Below are 15217 nucleotides of genomic sequence, written 5' to 3'. Positions count from 1 at the left end.
AAGGAAATAGACATATAAGTCCAGAAAGCACAGAGTCCCAAATAAGTTGGACCCAGAGAGGACCACACCAAGACACATCATAATTAAAATACCAAAGGTTAAAGATAAAGAGAGGATCTTAAAAGCAGTAAGAGAAAAGCAGAGAGCTATCTACCTGCAAACATAACCACATTTAGAAAGGAAGTGGGCATTTCTTCATACGCATCTTTTTATTAGTGAGGAAAACCTTTTTCAGAATCCTCCCTCAGCCTTCTCTCTCTGGTCCCATTAGCCACGATTGGGTCACATGTCCATGTTTTACCTGCAAGGAAGGTTATGGAGGTGGCTTGGGCATTTCCATCCTTCAAAGTGGGAAGTAAGCTCTGCTGGCAAGGAAGAACAAGGGTGCGGTGAGAGGGCACCCCCAGCAGAGCCTGGCACAACCACTCTTTAGTATATCCTATCCGCCAACTTTTAACTGGTCATACAGTCTCTATCAAGCAAAATAATAAATGGATCATGTTACTTTTCTGTTTTAAAATGCTTCCAAACCTCCCCACTGACGCAATCAAGTTCACACTTTTTAACCTTGGCATATTTGAGAGCCTTTATGATCCGGCCCCCATACTCTGCTACACTCAACTCATTCCCATTTTATTTTTTAATTAAAAGTATTTTCAGTTTACTGAATTTGTTTAAAAACCTCTAATGTTAGAGAAAGACAACTTGGGGCAGAATGTGTATGATGTGTAGCCTGTGATGTACTGTTTTCCAGATTCTAAGATGCCACGGCAGTTGCTGTGGCTGTCCTAGCAAGTGGGAGGTGGTTGAAACAAAGAATTCGTGACCGGTGTTCCTTCCCACACAGTTCACAAGGAGGCGGCAGCAAGTGCAGTGAGAGCTATTTTGGTTCCCGCAGTGTAGGCAGAGCTGGAGGCTTTTCAGGACTTTATGATGGCTCTACTTCTTGCTGGGGTTTCTTCAGGGGATATCCTGTTTGCTTTAGAGGATGCCAAAAGCCTTTGATTAACATCCTGTCCTTGATGCTGAAAATGTGGGGGGTCTGTCTTCCTCAGTTAATTCAAAGAATTCTATTCTGGTGCCACATCATTTGAAGCTGGACCTCATGGTGAACTTAGAGAACAGGGTTACATTTTGCCCACCTTGCCTGGGACCACTTCTTGGGGCATCCACACAATAGTTTATTTGCTTGTTTGTTTGTTTAAATTCATCTTTAGCATGAATAAGTCAACCCTACTTTCATTAATGATTAATGTCCAAGGGGAAAGGTAGTTATTATGGTGCAGATTAATTCAGATACCTCCCTTCATATACAAAAGCCAACTTCATATTATATGCTTTAGGAGAAAGACAAAACTTTAAATATTTTAGAATAGCATGATAAGAGCTCTGCAACAGGCATTTTGAACAGTGTTAAAATGCAAATGTTCAAGGCAGCCTGTCTGGGTTCAAATATTGACTCTCATGCTTATTTGCTGTGTGATCTTCATCAAGTTGCTTAATTTCTCTGTGCTTTGCATCCCTCATAGGTAAAAGAGAGATAATGAGTACTGAGACAGAGAAAGTACTCAGTAAGTCCTGGCTTTTACTTAGGATGGTAAGGATTCCTTAAACAAAGGAAAAAATACAAACCACAGAGGAAAATTGATACATGCAATTAAATGAAATTAAGGGCTTTTATATATTAATAGACCATAAAGTATATGAAAAGATAAATGACAAACTGAGAACATTTATTTGTCACACATAGGACTGACAAAGGATTCACATCCAGAAGAAAATAAATAACTCCTAGGAGTTTGAAAAAGAGGCATTTCAAAGATGTGTTGACCTAATTGCACAAAACATTAGACAAGGCTTGCTTAATGCAAAGATAAACCTCTTACTAAGGAAATTATATGCCTGGGGCATGACTGCCCACCATGACCTTCCACATTAGGAATTTATGATCAGATCACTTGGTGAGGTTACTTTGAGTTAGATTTATTACAGCACCCCCTTTTTGTCCACACTTGGAGCCTAGGTTTGTAAAGGTAAAGGGGAGTGTGACAGATTGGTTATTGTTCCCAGTCCTTGATGTCCCCAGTGTGGGGATATCTGCATTATATATCCCCTAATTGCTGAGTGATTGCAATGCAGTTCCTCCCACTAGAAGCATCTTCCCAGTGATACTGGGTTTGACCACATGACCTGCTTTGGAAAAGCGGACAGAGTAGCAGTGTGACAGTTCTGGGCCAAGACCTGAAGAGGTGTCCCTTGTGTCTGCTTGCTCTGTGCTCCTGTGCTCCATCCTGAAAAGAATATGCCCCAACTGGCCACTGGTCCAGAGAGAATGAAGAAACCTGTGAAGCATACCTGAAGCTCATCCTTGCCACACCTGATACGTAGGCCTATAGACAGGAAAATAATTATTGGTTGTTATAAGCCACTGAGGTTCTGAGAGTATCATACAGCAAAACTGACTGATTAAGGGAATTCCTAAGCAACATCATTTAGAAAATCCTGGTGAAAGAAACTGATTGGCCTGCTTTGGGACATGTGACCCATTCCTGGATCAATCACTGAGGACAGAGATTTGGGGCTCTGAGTGGCCCTCCTGGGTCATGTGCCACTCTATTCAGGGAGGTGGGGCAGTTACCAAGATGAAGAGAAGAAAAGCTGAGTAGACAAAAGCAATAGGCAATGTTGAGGAGAACCTGCATGGAGTAGTGCCATGGACACAGGCAGGAGAGAGGAACAAAAACGAGGGTGTGATGAATAACACCATCAACGGCATAAAGGACACCCAGACAAGAAATAATATGTGAACATTGGCTTTGGCGATAATGACCAATAAAGATCACACGTGATTCTTTTTCCCTGAACAATTTCAGTTGAGTGTTGGGGTGACTGCCAGGTTATAGTTAATGATGATATTTCTATAAATTCAAAGTCACTATAGGAATGTTAGTTATTATTAAAAAGGACCTTAGATAAGGAACAGGCTAGAGAGTCTCTGTTAGGGGCGAGCCAAGAGTTTTATTTATTTGCGCATCACTTTGAAGCCTTGGGAGGCTTTGGGGTGGGGAGTTTTAGGATCATCCGCACCAGAGGGAGATGACTCTTGAAGAGGGAGACATCCCTGGAGGATAGAACTGAGCTAAGAGGTGGAGCACAGTCCTGGTGTGACCCTTGGCCTGCAGCAAATTGAAATACTTCTTTGAGATCCATATGAACATGAAGACAGGATCCGAGCAATGTAGAATTTAAAATAGCAGAGTTTAGTGAGAGATCACTAGGGAGGTGAGAGAGGTCAAGGGAGGAGAGAGCTGATAAGAGTATCTGGTCTCAGGCTGGGAAAAATAAAAACAGAGCCAGCTCTAAACACAAGCATTCAATTAACAATATGTAATACAGTGTCAATCCCCTTTTAGGATGCTGAACTTTTCTCGACTTCCTTGGAGACTGCTCTCCTTACCCTTCCCCATCCCCTGTCCCTCTCACTCTGTCCCTCCTGCTCTACTGATGTCTAACTGTGCAGGTGTTTCCAGGGCTGTGTCCCATCCAGCCTGGTCCTCCCCAAATAGTATCCCAACATCTCTCCCTTGGCCTCATCTTTGATAATACTGTTTACATCTCATTCCTTTATCCCTACTTTCAAAGAGCCATCTGGGAATGAACCCATGCCCAGATACTGATATAATAGGTATTCTTCTGCATTATTTGCTTTGCAAATGGACTTTCCTGGTAACATGACATCGTGCCCAAAGGAGTTATCTTGTCAAAGGAGTAAGAATCTGGGCAGATGGAAGTGAGCATGCAAAACTATCCCTCAAATTTTACCACATAATAAGTTTGTCACTGAGGAGTCTGGTCCTGAACTGTAGAAGGTATTGAGGGAAGTTAGATAAGAATATTAACTTCAGGAATAAAATATTTAATTTTAGGTGTCAGCACAACAGATTTTAGATGTACTTGCTAAGCAAAAATGCCCCAGAATGAGAAATATAAGGTTATACAAGTGGTCACACACCCAAGGTCAAGAGGCATTTACCCACATCCTGGTATTTTCTTTACTTCTAGTTCATAGATACAAATACTCTCAAATCTGTTCTTTCACTTGATCCTTGCAAAAACTTTGTGAAGTAGACAAAGCATTTGTGTCTCTTAAAAGCATTTTTAAATTTTTGTTTTTAAAAAGAAAAAGCAAAAATTTCAACTTGGAGAAGCTAGATTACTTACCTAATAGTCACTGCTGGTTTGCGGAATCAGGACTGCTGCTGCCCAATTAAGACAGTTTGGGTAAGTAGGTATATTAGCCAGGGTTCTCCAGAGGAACAGGATATATATATATATATATATATATATATATATATATATATATATATATATATGGTCTGTCCAGAAGGCATCCAGCTATGTAATATGAAAAATAGAGACATTTATTGAAGAAAACACAAGATATAAGAAATATTGTACACAGGACAATAATGCCTCAGTCCCCTTCAAAGTAGGCATCTTGGGACCCCAACAGTTCTCCCAATCACCATCAACTGCCCCATCATATTTCCCTGAATCTCATCAATAGTCTGAAATTTCTTCCCTTTCAAAGGTGATTTTAGTTTTGGAAAAAGCCAGAAGTCACAGAGTGCCAAATCTGGGGAGTAGGAGGACTGAGTCACCTGGGTAATTTGATGTTTTGCCAAAAAATTCTGCACGAGATGAGATGCACGAGTGGGTGCATTGTTGTGATGAAGCTGCCAATCACCAGTTGCCCATAGCTGCAGCTTTCTGACTCATCCGAATAGTTTCTGCTGAGGAATGGTCAAGCTTAATACAAAATTGGTTGCAGATGCATTTTTCTACTCCGTCATTTTGATGCAGATTCATTGCTCTACTTGCTCATTTTGAATGCGATGGCCACACAGTGCACATGCTCACTCAATGGTGTCTACCGCCCCCACTGACTAGTACAATGAAGTCGTCATTGTTTACACATGTACATTCCAGTCCACTCTCCTTGGCTGCCAGTTTACATCAATGTCGCATGCAAACTGTTCTCATTATATTAACAATGGCTGGACATTTTTTCAGACAGACCTCATACATATATGTATTTTCGCACTCTCTTGGAGATTGAGAAGTCCCATGATCTACAGTCAGCAAGCTGGAGACCCAGGAGAGCTGATGGTGTAGTTCCAGTCCTTCTCCAAAGACCTGAGAACCGGAGAGCTAATGGGTCAGTTCTAGTCCAAAAGCTGCCTTAAGATCCAAGAAGAGTCATTTTTTTCTGCTCAGATTTGAAGAAAGAGAAGATCAATGCTTAGCTCAACAGTCAGACAGTAGAAGTTCCCTCTTACTCAGTTTTTATTTCTACTTAGACCTTCAATTGATTAGATGAGGCCTACCCACATTAGTGAGATCAATCTGCTTCCCTGGGTCTATCAATTCAAATGTTAATTTCATCCAGAAACACCGTCACAGACACACCCAAATAATGTTTGACTAAATTCCTGGGCACCTTGTGGCCCAGTCAAGTTGACACAAAATTAGCCATCCTAGTGAACTCCTCAAGGAAGAAAATAAAAGTCAATCTTGTTTTGCATTTAATATTGATGAAATGGTTTATCAAGCCAGATGTGACCGATGTGGCAGGCAGAAGTTTCAGAGATATAAATGTGATCATTTCTATCATTTTTCTTTGGCCTGGAGTTTGATTTGTTCAGTAATCCAATTTGTTCTGTAGGCCTCTGTGACCATTTTACCCGAATAGAACTCATTTTCTATTTTTCTTCTCCTCTCTTGCTCCTTCTTCTCCATCATCATTATCATTATCACTGTCATTATGACCATTAACATCCAAGGGTTACTGAATGCCTGGGGCTCATATGGCTGTACCAGGAAGGAATTTGTAATTCACAGTGGAAACTAGATCTGTGCCTTGCTTAGAGTAGCATAATCCCAGTTTAAGAGACAGAACATGTACATAAAGAGATAAAGAAGTATAAACAAAGTATGAATAAGATAATTAAGTGCTAACCACAGAGTATATTAATCTTAGATTGCAGAAAAAGGGCTAATAAGCAGGCTGAAGATCATCTAGAAAAGCTTCTAGTAGGTTGTGATCCTTGGGCAGGGCCTGAAGGCAGAGTGTGACCAAAACAATTGTCAGGAAGGAGAGAGACTACCTCAGGGGTAGAGAATGCCCCGAACAGAAGTGAAAGGCGCAAATGTGTGTGTGGGGCCCAGAAGTGAGTGGCAGCTTGGTGGGCATCTGCACCATTGAATTGTTTGATGCCTGGAGAGCAGCATCCAGAAACAGATTTAGGCCCAGATTTCTAGTTAAAATTATTTTACTGTGTGGGAGAATTTCCAGGATCAGTGGGGAGTGTCATTTATGCCTTCCCCCAAACAGGGCTTCTTACACTTGCCTAGCCAGTCACTGCTGTTCTAACCAAGGTACACAGGCATCCTCTGAAAAACCCCTTCCGGATTTGCACACGATTAAAAGGATGAAAAGCAGCCTACTTGTTTTCATGTGAGGAGCTAGTGCTGTCTCTACCCTGTTTGTCCTGTTTACCTCCGTGCACAGCACGGGCAGGCCCTAGATTGTAAAGAAAGCAGGGGCAGGCCTGGTTCTCTCTCAGGCCCTGCTCAGCACTGCACACAAGGTGGGTTTTGCTGGAGTGCTTTGTGGACACAGGGAAACTGCACGCGCGATGACACGTTGCAAGCTTTGCCACCAGCCAGCCAATAGTTTTCTTTCTCCCCTCACACTGAAGGGGAGAGAGACAGAGACTCTGGGAAGTACCAGTCCCTCTCCCTAAAATGTCTTGGAGTATCTGATATTCTCTAACCACAGAAGGTTGACTTTTACCTGCCAGACACATTTAAAAGTACATACATCATGGGCATTTTAAAGGGACGGAGTAGTTAGAGAACTTTTAAGTGTAGGAGAAGTAGGATTACAACGATGCTTCCATTTACTAGCTGTATGATCTTGTGCAGGTTGCTTCACTTTTCTGGGATTCAGTTTCCCTGTTTGTATACAGACATACCTTGTTTTATTGCACTTTGTAGAGCTTGTGTTCTTTTTGTTTTTTTACAAATTGAAGTTTTATGGCAGCCCTGTTTTTTTTTCAACATTAACATTTTAGCATTAGCATTTTTAACAATGAATTATTTTTAATTAGGAATGTACATTTGTTTTAGATATAATGCTATTGCACATTTAATAGACTACAGTATAGTGTAAACGTAACTTTTATATGCACTGGGAAAAAAATCATGTGACTCACTGTATTGCAATACTCACTTTATTGTGGTAGTCTGGAACCCAACCCACAGTATCTCTGAAGTCTGCCTATAACAGAAATATTAAAACAACAGCAAGATCAACACTCCTGAGGGTTATTGTGAGGATTAAATATGTAAGTGTGGAGTCCGTAGGACAGTGGCATACATAGTAAATTTCCACAAACTGAAGACATTAATGTGACTATTCCTTTGTATTTTCAAGGAAATGAAGTGCAGTATAGCTGTTAGCAGTGGGACACTGGGTTCAGGCCAATCTTCAATTTGGCCTTTGTTCCTAACCAGCTGTATGGACTTGGGCAGGATATTTTACTTCCCCAAGCCTCAGTGTCTTCTACTTTATGAGAATAATAATAGTTCCTGCTTTGTAGGATTACTAATGAAGATTCAGGGAAACAGGCAAAGCATTCAACAAATTTAATCATAACAACATTGTCTTCCGCCATTGTCTTTCCCCCAGGACGGCAGAAGTGGAAGGAACATCTCCTGATGGGGGAGGGGTGAATCATGTCCCTGGACAGCACCCTTGATGAGGATAGGGCCATCTCCCCCTGGTTTATCCTGTCACTGGCTCCAATACCTAGCACAGTGCCAGCCTATTTCATCTGCTGCATTAACAAATAGCTCCACCCAGGAGGACATTCAGAGATCTCCTCTTAAGTCTAGACCGGCACATTTCTAGTGCTCAACAGCCACATGTGCCCAGTGCTGCCTTTTGGAAGCACAGCTCCAGATCAAGAAAGTCAAATCAAGCCCCTCCTTCTACCCACCCTCAAGCCTGCCCCTCAGTTGCACTTCCTGTCTGCGGACCTACTTCTGTCTGGGGTGGCCGCCCTGGAGAATGAATTCTGGCTTCTTAAAAGACACTTCCACCACCCACATGGGTGTGTTTTATGTTTGCATGTCTCACCAGAAAAACTGCATCAGCATACCACACTGTAATTTCAACATCCATTCCACAACACGCACATATACAATAGAGAATTATTTTTAAGGCACTTCTAAACTTGTTATTTGAAATATCAACTACCATCCCCTATCAACTATTTGATAGTATTAACCATCATCCTCTCTTTAAAGAATTTTATCCACTGTGATCTTGCCTCTATTCAACCTTGTCTGATAATTCATTTGTTCATTCAATGTTTTGAGTACCTACTATGTGTAATGGGATTAGAAATATAAAAACAAGCAGGAAGAATACAATGCCTGCCCTTGGGAACCTTAAACTTGAGACGGTTGGACAGACAAGTAAGAAGAATTGATTACATAGTGCAAGTGGGGAACTAACTAAGTACAGTAGTCCCTCTCTATATCACGGTTCACTTATCGCGGCCTCACTGTATTGCGGGATTTAAAAAATATTATATTTAATTATTTATTGCGGATTTTTCTCTATATCGCGGGATTTTGCGGTACTGTATATGTATGTTGTTAAAGTTACGTAGGTTTAAGAGTGTAGAATATGTTTAAGAACATAAGTAGTGTTTATAAAAGTATAGAAAAGGTTAATAAGAGAGTGGGAAAGGTTAATAAGGGGCTGGGAATGGTTTATAAGTGTGTGGGAAGGGTTTATAAAGCCTTAAAATATATTTAAATACTAAAATAAATGTAAGATTTCTACTTCACGGATTTTCACCTATCGCGGGGGGGGGGGCGCGTCTAGACCATAATACCTGCGATAAGTGAGGGAGTACTGTATTTTGGAAGTTAGGCAACTACTCTAACACAGGAGAGAGAGAGAGACAGAGAGAGGTGAGGAGAGGAAGGGAGGGGCGGGAAGGGGAGGGGAGGGGAAAGAAGGAGAGAGGAGAGAGGAGAGGGCAGTAATACCTGAAGTTTGGGTTGAAGGTGGGGTTTGAGGTTGTTGGAAGTAGAACTGGGGAAGGAGGAGCGCGTGCTGGGTGAGAAGGGAGCCCTCACATGTCCCAGAAGGTGCAGAGACCTGCAGGGGCCTGTCAATCACCCCCTCCAGCTGGGTTCTAGGAAGTGTGCATTTGTTGCTCGGATAGATGTAGGGGAGGCAAGGGTTAACCATAGCCAATAGTTTAGACTTTATTTAAATTATATATTAAAGATCCTGAAACTTAAGCTCTAATTCTGATTCTTCGCCTACCTTCTCATTCTGTATTTCTAGCTGTTTATAGTCCGTCCCCAATTTTTTTTTTTTTTTTTTTGCTCAAATTCAACATGCTCAAAGTCACTCATCACCTTTGCTTCTCCACTAAATATTCCAAACTGGTTCTCTGTCCTAATTTCTCTGTCATAACAAGATCAGCACAATTCTAGTCTCCTACCACAGCTAAGATATCTTTCATCCCTTCCTATCGTCACTCCCTGTACCCATGCTGACACTAAATCTCACTAATTTCTTTTACTGAATATCTGAAGGCTTTTGATTCAAGCACTTTCTCGCTTCTTTGAAGATAATTCATCACTCATTTTTCTATAATAGCTTTAAATTTTCACCAAGGCTATTTAAATTCCAAGTGGTATAACTTGTACTCTTTTGAGATATTATTTTGGAACAAATCAGCAGTTTTAAAAATCACATCAGATTATAAAGAAGGAAAATAATTTCAGCAGTCCAGAAAAAGCCCCAAGTAATATTTTTGGAAAAATGAAAGTCCTTAATGTTTATTTTTTGATTCTGTCTTATTATATCTTAAAAAAAATCATCAACCTTCCTGCTGAAACCATCAGGTTTTATTACCTGCATAGAGAATCCATAAACAGGGATTTTTATTTGTCAAACTGTGTCCCTCCCTTTCTATACACGTCGTTTCCTGGATACATTACCTGCAGGTTTGCTCATACTAAAAAAACGTTCAACACTGTTTAAACTTGCCTTTGATTACCAAGTATCTTACTTCATATTGGCTCAGTGATTCATTATAACCACACCCTGAAAACTGGACATGGAAAATTTAAAACACAAGAACCAGATTGCATTTTGTGTCTCAGGAATAAATGAGAAGAAAAATGATAATTTCTCCCAGTTGTATTTTGTCATATTTTAAACAAAATGTCCACTGGCTGGAAATTCCATTTCAATCAGTAACTATTTATTGAAATTTAAGGACTGTGTTCAGCATGAAACTACTTACTTATTAGAGGTCTGGTGACCATATTTTCTATAATTAAAAATCAGGACACATGATGTGGCGATGGGACAGAGCATTTGCAAACAGTACTACCCTGGAAAACTTGGATTATATGATTGCCATAGTTACAGGAAATGCAAGAGATATAACTGTCCTTCAAGTCTGCAATTTTATTGCAAATACAAGTCCAACACACATTCATATACTTGACCACTGAATAGTTAGTGAACACCTAGGATAGGAGATACCTTGTTAGCCAGTAAGATTGCAAAGATAAAAAATACAGTTAGTCACCTTAAATGCATTCTCAAACAAGGTATGCCTTTGTGAGGCTAATTTTATGTGTTAATTTGGCTAGGCTGCACCGTATAGTTGTTTGGTCAAACACTGGTCTGGATACTGCTGGGAAGGTATGTTTTAGATATGATTAACATTTAAATCAGTAGACTTTGAGTATAGTAGATTGCCTTTCATAACGGGGATAGGCCTTATTCAACCAGTTGAAAGCCTTAAGAGCGAACACTGCGGTTCCCCTCAAGAATAGGGAACTCTGTCTTTGGACACAAGATTGCAACAGCAACTCTTGCAGGAATTTCCAGCCTGCCCGCCTACCCTGCAGATTCCTTAGAATAAATCCCTGTAGATCTACCTCTAATCTGTATCTTTATCTTCATACCTATAGCTCTTGTTGGTTCTGTTTTTCTGGAGAACCCTAATACAGCTCTCATAAGTATTATCATTTATTTCCCATTCCTGAAATAATCTATATATATGTTAAAGCTTATGCTTTAATACATTCTTTTCTACAAATAATAACATCCCACTTGACAAATATGTCTTCTAGCAACGTTTCTAAACATATGCATTTCAAGACCCATCTTGTTGTGGAGGAGAAGCCAAAGTGGAATTATCTGACGGCACAAAGTTGCCTAATTTCAAGTGGAACGAGACATGCGGAAATGAGTAAACCCAGGAAGTGTTCAAGTCTGGGAGGCAACAGGCACGAAAGCACAGAGCAGGCAGCGCTGGCCGTCTGACTACAAAAGTTGGAGGAAAGAAACTTCATGGATGATAGGGCTTGTGTCTGTGAGTATGTTTACAGTGAGTGGATAAAAAGATCCTGTGGGAAGAAAAGAAATTGGTCAAAGCAATTGGGGTAATAATAACAATTGCTTGGGGGTAAAAAAAAAAAAAAGAGTAAATATTCTCTAAGATCTAGAACTATGAGTCCAGCGCTAGAGTAACATGTGGGGGTTTGGGAATTTTTACAAGCCATTCCAGTGGAAAATGGTACAGGTTGATCCATTCTAAAAAGAAGTGTGGGCACTGGTAGCAAGAGAATTCTGGCTGGAATAAATGAAAGTTGATTTCCACATCTGATGTAAGCACGTAGCAGGCCCACTTCCCTGAACCTGCAATAGAAAACACTTGGAAGGGGGAAATCTTATGAATAATTAGACATAATTAGGTTGTCAGCTCATATATCATTATGTCTTGCCTCTCAGGGATGTTTTGCAGATTAATTAGTTAATGTTTGTAAAATAAGCTCCAAATGCTATGTAACATTGGCATAGAATTTGATTTTCAGTGTGATGAATGTAATTAAGTCATGTTGATTTTGTATGAACTTTCATTGCAGGATAACGTCTGTTCTGTAGTGCCTTGGGGGCATGAGTTCTTGGACTGGCATTTTGTCAAGGAGAGCTCTTGATGGTGGAAGCACTGTGACAGGCATTTTGCATCATGTGTGATGCACATCTCAGGTGAGATGAGGCATTTAAAGTGTCAGATTAGATTTGTGGCCTGTACTGATGAATAAAGGTTATGTTTATATGTGATATGCAGCTTGACAGTATAGTAATTAAAAGCAAGCACTTTAAAATCAAGATCGGCAAGAACAAGCACATTAAAGGTTTTATTTGGTGCCCTATGTCATCCTTGCTTATATGACATGTACATTGAATATTCCTTAATAAGGAAATTCACTTTAATCCCCACATGGCTTCAAATATTACAAATTCATACCTGTTAATAAACTTCTCTTAAACAGTACAACTAATTATTGACTCAGAAGCTCCAATTTGTATTTCTATTTTGGATGTGGAGACTTCACAGTGGAATCAAATAAGGTCTAGGACAGTGGTTTTTAAACATTTTGGTCTCAGGATCCCTTTCAAAAAGATCTTACAAATCACTGAGAATCCCAAAGAGCTTTTCTTTATGTGCTATATCTATCAATGTTTATTGTAGTAGAAACTAAAGCCAAGAAAAAAGTTGATTTGTTCATTAAAAATAAGCCCATTATATAATAACATAAATAAGAGACTTTTAGTGAGAAAGGGTGAGAAGTGTCTTATATTTTTATAAATCTCTTAATGTCTAGTTTAAAGTAAAAGAGCTGTAGTTCCATATTTGCTTCTGCATCCAATCTAATGTGATACATCATAAAATAGATGAAGAAAGTTTGGCTTCACACAAATATGTAACTGAAAATGGAAGGAGTATTTTAACAGATAATTGTGAATGTTTCTTTTTGACTTGATACCCAAACTCAAGAAATAGTTTTTTTTAAGATTGCTTTATTAAAAGTTGGTGGATTCTGAAAACACATCAGTGAGTTTTTGTACTCCATTGCTTTAAAATCCATTGGTCTGTCTCATATTATGTATTGGCCACTTGGAAAATATTGATTCACTGAGCTATGCAGATCTTCCAAATGGTGACACATTCCATTATACAATGTCAAACAATAACTTTCATTAATATCACCACTGATTTCATCATAAAATTCTTTAAGTATTGGTATACTCTTAAGATTAAAAAAATTTTTTTATTCTCACTGTAAAGCTGGAATTTTATTATTGGCAATAAAAACTTTCAGTTGTTTTCCCTGAAGCGATAATCTCACTTGGTTCATTTTAGAGACAATGTCTGCCAATTACCCACATCTGAATAAGCATCGTTTGTTTTCAAGTAAAACTAGCATTCCACCAAAAAGCAGTTAGTCTAGTTCACAACACACGTGATTTTCCTTGAGACAACTATTGTAACCAGTATGCACTGAGGTGTCTATGAGAACTTCCCATTTCCTCATACAGAATATTAAAATGATGTGTGCTCAAGGGTCAACATTTAATAAAGTGAATATTTTCTACTGCTTTATCAAGGTCATTGTAAATGAAATCCGCACTTCAAGAAAAATCCTTGCTCCACCAAAGCAAATGTCAGCACAGTGAAAAGGCAAGCAATGTCCCAGTCTTCCAATGAACTAGTTTTAAACGTGTAGACTCTCTGAAAGGGCCTCAGGGACTACATGGGTCCAGAGACAATGCTTTGAGAACTACTGATGGAAGGAATGCCCTGGAGGTGAGCACAGGAGAGAGGCAAGGGGTCTTTTAAAGGAGCTGCTTCAGCAATAGGTAGGGTAATATGAGCAGTTAAACTTGATGGCATTTGTTGTTGTTACTTTTTTTTTTTAAGTAGCAGGAAGCATATTATACTGCCTTACATCAGTTTTTAACTTTTTTTTGACTGCAACACACAAGAAGATGTATCTTTTACATTGTAAAATAGTGCACATACACATACAGCTATATTTACTGAAATAAAAGTTGAATGAAATAATATTCTTACAATTTGTTATACTCTCTAACATCTTTATTTTATTCTATTTCATTTCTTTTAAAGATGTTGGTCACGACCCACTAAACTGATTTCACAACTCACTAATGGGTTGGAAACCACAGTTGGTAAAAATCTGCTCTAAATAAAGATTCTTTCATTTTGTAATGTGTAAACCCTCCTAAAGGCTGACTACCTTTGGCTGGAGACTAAATGTGTACCCAGGAGTTTTTAATATTTGCTTATTCTGCCATTTCTTGATTCAGTTGTAAATGATATAAAAGTGTGGTCAAATGAGAAACACTGTTTCAAGAATGCAATGTCTATATTATTAAATAAAACGCCTTTGTGATTTTATTTTCTCTGATAAAGACTAAATGTTTACCTGGGGTTAAAAAAAAAACTCACTTTTTTTGTGTGTGAAGCATCAGTGGCTAAATATATACAATACAACCCGTAAAGGAGACTGTATTGAAACTAGTATGGTAGTAATTATTGCTCTCATAAAAATAATTCTTTAGTACATGCTCAAGATCTGGGTTTACGTTCTGTTTTACACTGCTCTGACTTCCTATTCTGCCAGCCTTTTGAGAATCATTACTCTGAGAGGTAAACTAATTGTAAAACCCAAAATGAAGTAGCTATCAATTTTGGGTATTTTGCTTTAATGATAAATAATATATTTTTGGTGATATAGTAAGAAGGTAGATGGTAACAAAGTGGAATATATCAGAATGCTCTCTTCAGTACTTGGTCCCTCTCTGCTTCTCCTGGGCTTTCAGGATTCCTCTTTTTCTTCTTCCCCCACCCCCTATCTATATTTTCAATATTTTAGAAATATTGATCTATTGATGTATTTTTCTTTGATCCTTAAGTGTTCGTTTTTCCTCTGGGTAAGTTCAAGCACCTGTCTAGCTGTTTTTCCTCTGCTTTGGCATTATTTACTCCCTGGCATCAAGCAGTGCGTGGGAAATGGTGGGGCAGGGAGACAAGCAGTGAGCAAAAAAGTTAGATACCTATTGCATTTCGTTAGAAGAGAGGTGCAGAGGCCTCGAATTAGGGAGATGCCACTGGGAATGGCAAAGAAGGGGCAGATTCATAAGATTTGTTTCACAGTCGGAGTGGGGATCCAGGAGAAAGAAAAGATGATTTTGAGGTTCTCACTTAGGAGAACTTGGTAAAGGTAGAAGGAGGAGCTG

At 39.3% G+C, this 15217-nt stretch overlaps 1 long non-coding RNA gene across 1 annotated transcript; it reads left to right on the top strand.

Moving 5' to 3' along the window:
• The first annotated feature begins 11381 nt into the window (after positions 1-11381).
• Positions 11382-12235, top strand: LOC150004180 (uncharacterized). Its single transcript, XR_016512276.1, has 2 exons — positions 11382-11483; positions 12037-12235. It is a non-coding gene; the product is annotated as an uncharacterized LOC150004180 (long non-coding RNA).
• The last annotated feature ends 2982 nt before the right edge of the window (positions 12236-15217 follow it).

Source organism: Furipterus horrens, unplaced genomic scaffold (genome assembly GCF_987537825.1).
Source record: "Furipterus horrens unplaced genomic scaffold, mFurHor1.1.pri manual_scaffold_7, whole genome shotgun sequence".
In the NCBI taxonomy this organism is placed as follows: domain Eukaryota; kingdom Metazoa; phylum Chordata; class Mammalia; order Chiroptera; family Furipteridae; genus Furipterus; species Furipterus horrens.
Note: the sequence above shows the minus strand (reverse complement) of the source record. Positions and strands in the feature narration are given on the sequence as shown.